The sequence below is a fragment of the Melanostigma gelatinosum genome, assembly GCF_949748355.1.
Source record: "Melanostigma gelatinosum genome assembly, chromosome: 13".
Taxonomy (NCBI): Eukaryota; Metazoa; Chordata; class Actinopteri; order Perciformes; family Zoarcidae; genus Melanostigma; species Melanostigma gelatinosum.
In genome coordinates, this window is record NC_136646.1 from 5,171,249 (window position 1) to 5,176,582 (window position 5,334).

Here is a 5,334-nt window from a genome sequence, read left to right on the forward strand (position 1 = left end):
ATTATTACACCATCAGACCGCCATTACACTTTTCCTCTCGCGCACCACCTAGAGGCAGCTCGCGCACCCCCAGGGGTGCGCGCACCCCACTTTGGGAATCCCTGCACTATATGATACACTGTATGATACACTATATGATATTAAACAGGATGCATTGTTTGCTGTTGTTTATTAATCCTCCTAATCCTTTCATGAAGCACTTGACTTGTTCATTGGTGCAGCTTTATTGTTTAAAATGAACATGTGACATGTGTCGGCAGAGAGTGTGTGTGTGTGTGTGTGTGTGTGTGTGTGTTTACAGGACTTCATGGGGCTTTGTGTTGCAGCACTTCTCTATCACGAGCTACAGTTCCTGTCAGTTCTTCTCCTGACTTCATTTGACCGTCATTGCCTCAGCAACTAGCCCCGCAATACCTCCACATTCTGTGCATTTCAAATCAAGCTGCACTGCAGCGTGACAGCATGGAGAGAAGGACGGATCAGTCGCTGCGATCACATGTGAGCGTGTGTACAACAGCTAGTTCAGTCTGACAACCTGAACATGATGGTTTCTGTTGTGAAAATAAAGCTATCTTTCACACTTAGAGCGGATTTAAGAATGAAACAGAAGCTCTCAAGAGGCGTATAGTTATATCAAAGCAATAGTTTTATTTATCAACAGAGTTATTCAGCCCAAACAATTAAACATGCATGGGTACTAATGGTTGCACTCTCAGAGATTCACTATGAGACACACTTGGACACGGCAATGTGAAGCTTAATATAGGGTTCCTCCCCTTGAGGCCCATTTGTCAAATTCAAAGATGCAGGCGTGGCACGTTTGTACGTGTATGACACCTGGGTGGAGGCCTGAACGTCCGTTCACATTGGCCCCTCCCAGAAGGCGTTTTCTTCTATCAGTGTGTGTGAGATGTTGCATGAGAGCGGACCTGTGAAGCAAGTTGTGAAGAGGGGAGACTACTTAGGGCGTTGTCCCTGCATCTCACTGTCTATTGTTCCTTCCTTATCTCTCTAAAGATGGCGGCCTGTTCCTTGTGGCGCAGTTAAGTCAGTAATCTCCCTCCTGCTTCTCCCTGGCCCTAGCGTGTGCTGTGTGCATTGTATGAGTGGTTAATAGAGCTGCATAAGCTAATGGTTATTAAAACTACAAATATGCTAGTGATTAATTAAACTGTATATAAGCTAGTGGCTGATTAAGCTGTATATAAGCTAGCTGCTAATTAAAGCTGCATATAAGCTAATTTTATCAACATTTCCTCTCTGCAGAATATCAAAGTGTAAATCTGTGTAATAATCTGCTCGAGGAATCTTTGCTCTAAAAAGAACATTTAAAAAGTGCAAAATCTGGTTTCCAGGATGCGATGGGGTTAGAATTGGTCTGACTGTGAGCGAGCTGCATCATGCATCACATGAACAGCTTGAGTTGAATGTGACGAGGGTGTGAAGCCAACACAATACTTTATACCAAAGGCATCACAAAGTGTGCTCGACTGTTTATTGAGAGTTTATTAACAGCAAAGGATCATAGGAGGAAAATAACAGTAAGGACAAGAACAATGTAAGGAAGCAAATAAGGGACAGCAGCATCACAATGTTAACAGGCATTGTATCGTTCATTTTGATTGTTTTTTATTGCATTGAAATATTATATTTTGAAAACCATGTCAATATTTCACTTTAAAAAACATGTTTCTGAATTTATTTGTTCGAAATTCACCTCTTTGAAATTTTTTTATTTTAAATTTCAAAAGCTGACTCAGAATATCATTTTTAAATGTTCACACATTTAGATAAAAAATTAAAGAACAAAAACAATTAAAATTTAAAATAATTCAAAAAGAAGAATTGAGAAAGAAGAATTGAGAAAGAAGCACAGAGCTCTGTTATTACTCACCAGTGCTCTGAGAGGCCAAAGCTCTGATTGCATTCGGGCGATTGTCTGCCCCATCCTGTAGCCGGGGTGTTGCTATGGGACAGTTTCTTTTTTAACTTTTTGGCTCTGAATTTGTAAACATTTACATTTAAAAAAATACAAAATTGAGAACAAATATATTCAGGTACACTATTTCAAAGTAACTTCAATGCTGTTAATTCAGTGGTTTTTAAATATCAATGTTAAAGTTACAGTGGCAGTTAACATTCAAACACTTATTGATTTTTTTTGCCTCCATACCACTCCTCAATAGAATATATTAGGAAATTAAAAAATCTATCTGAACAATCTGTACCTTACATTTCTCTATTCGCCATATCTTATACTCTCTAATCACAATGACTTTGGATTAGCTTTTATTCTAGTTTCTTTTTATAATAAATAAACGGACAGACATTTAATTTCACTTCTATAATATGAATGCAGCAGTTTTTAACATAGTGTGTTATTGTCTGCATTGTGATCTGATTACTTGGTTATTTGGCTGAATATGTGCGAGAAAACAGTTTTGAATTTGGAAAGATATTGTCATTGAAAGCATTCAGTGCCAAAGCATGAACAGTGATCAACAGCGGTGACTGGGTGCAGAGCAGCCTACTGACCAGCAGGTGGCAGTGTAGATATGCTGGCGCCCACAGGGTGTGAGCTGCGTCTGTGAGAGGACAGGCCCCTCAAGGCCTGAACCCGAACCCTCGGGGACTTCACTGCCATCGCCTGTTAAGTGGTTGAGTGTGAGAGGCTGTGAGGGCTTGAGACGGTGTAAACACTAACGGGACAGCACTTTACTGCGACATATCACGTTACCTTGACAACATTATGTACAATCGTGGGTATTTATTTTCCACGAAGGTGTTTTTATGTGTTTTTATATGTTTTCATGTGTTATCATGTGTTTTCATGTGTTTTCATCTGTTCTGATGTGTTTTTATGTGTTTTTATGTGTTTTCATGTGTTTTCATGTGTTTCTATGTGTTTACATGTGTTTTTATGTGTTTTCATCAGTTCTTTTGTGTTTTTATGTGTTTTCATGTTTTTATCAGTTTTCATGTGTTTTTATGTGTTTTCATGTGTTCTTATGTATTTTCATGTGTTCTTATGTATTTTCATGTGTTTCAATCTTTTTTTATGTGTTTTTATGTGTGTTTATGTGTTTTCATGTGTTGTTATGTGTTTTCATGTGTTCTTATGTGTTTTCATGTGTTTTTATGTGTTTTTATGTGTTTTCATGTGTTTTATGTGTTTTCATGTCTTTTTATGTGTTTTTATGTGTTTTCATGTGTTCTTATGTGTTTTTATGTGTTTTCATGTGTTCTTATGTGTTTTAATCTTTTTTTATGTGTTTACATGTGTTTTTATGTGTTTTCATGTGTTTTCATCAGTTGTTTTTGTGTTTTCATGTTTTTATCAGTTTTCATGTGTTTTTATGTGTTTTCATGTGTTCTTATGTATTTTCATGTGTTTTCATGTGTTTTAATCTTTTTTATGTGTTTTCATGCGTGTTTATGTGTTTTCATGTGTTCTTATGTGTTTTCATCTGTTTTTATGTGTTTTTATGTGTGTTTATGTGTTTTTATGTGTGGTTATGTGTTTTCATGTGTTTTCATGTGTTTTCATGTGTTCTTATGTTTTTATGTGTTTTTATGTGTTTTCATGTGTTTTCATGTGTTCTTATGTGTTTTCATGTGTTTTCATGTGTTTTTATGTGTGTTTATGTGTTTTTATGTGTGGTTATGTGTTTTCATGTGTTCTTATTAGTGGTGTCATGGATCACGGATCGATCCGTGATCCATTCGGATCAGCCCTCACGGTTCGGATCACTTGTGAACTGCGGATCAATCGAGTATTTTTATTATGTTTTTTACAGTGTAATCATCATAGTGTGTAATAAAGTTCTACTGCTGCTGTTCCTTTTCAAGTCACAAGTCCCCGAATATCAATGCAGAGTGTCAGTGAACAGATATAAAGCAGTAGTGTGTTCACGTGAACGGAGCAGCTTAGAAGCATTTAACGGTGACGTCATGGCGAGTGGAGGAACGTCAGAAGCCGCGACGTCATTTAAGTCGCAAGTTTGGGAGCATTTTGTCTTCCCTGTAACTTATAATGACGGATGAGGGTGGTGGATAAACCGTTACGGTATGTCGGCGTTATTAAAAGAGAGACACAACATCGGCATGTCCACACATATGAAGAGCCACCATCCCGTCTGTCAGCGACGGGTACACTCCGGTGTAGAAAACAAAGGATTTCTAAATCTGGTTAAAATGCTTGAGCCACGCTACGAAATCCACTCACGCACCCACTTCAGTGTGAAGCTGTTCCAGACCTCTATGAGAAGGAAAAGACTGCAGAGACTGCTTTCACCACGGCGGAGTGATTCTTAGTCCGGTGCTGTAGACACGCCCCCTCTGTGAGAGTCACACAGACACACACCTGGGGCAGGTGCTGTAGACACGCCCCCTCTGTGAGCATCACACAGACACACACCTGGGGCAGGTGCTGTAGACACGCCCCCTCTGTGAGAGTCACGCACACACACACACACCTGGTTCAGGTGCTGACAGAAGTGTCAGAGTGAAGCTAGAGAGGCCCAATAATATTCCAGTCACCACAGAAAGGTCGACCCTCTCCCCAGACAATGGAGATATTCTCATCTTTTTGAAAATAATATCACAGTAATGTAACATTATTGTGTATTTGAATGGCATAACCTGACAGGAAGTAAACACAGACCGAAGTTGTTGCTGAGCAGTTCAGTTCAGTGTAAACAGTGGAAGCTCACTGGCTGTTTCTGTCTTTCAATATTGATGAAAGGACGAGGATATCAGAATTGAGTATTCTTGAATGTATTGTTTTTATTTATTTCATTTTGTTTCAAATTGGACATCTTCAATATTTTTGTTTTCATGTAAGACTATAGCCCAAAGTTCTTTGCTTTAAGTGTTCTTGAAGTTCTTTAATTAATAAATGGAAAGCAAAGTTATATTTGTCTCCTCCCCTTTTCTTTGTTGATCCGAAAAATGATCCGAACCGTGACTCCTGAACCGTGAACCGAACCGTGAGGTTTGTGATCCGTGACACCCCTAATATATATCTATCTATCATCATAGTGAGTTTGATATTTTATCATCTATCATCTATCTATCTCTATTTCGGAACCGTGAGGTTTGTGATCCGTGACACCCCTAGTTCTTATGTACCATCTTTAATCCTTAATGTGTAAAGTTAACATGTGCCGTCCTCTTTGTTTACCCATTTTATTTTAAATGTTCCGGCTTCCACCGTGTTTAATGTCACGTTACTATGAATTTTAGATACTTCCCTTGACTCAAAATGTCTGCGAGAGAGCCCTCAAATAATATCAAGCATGATCAATAATTTGTCAGGGGGACAGCCCAAAACCT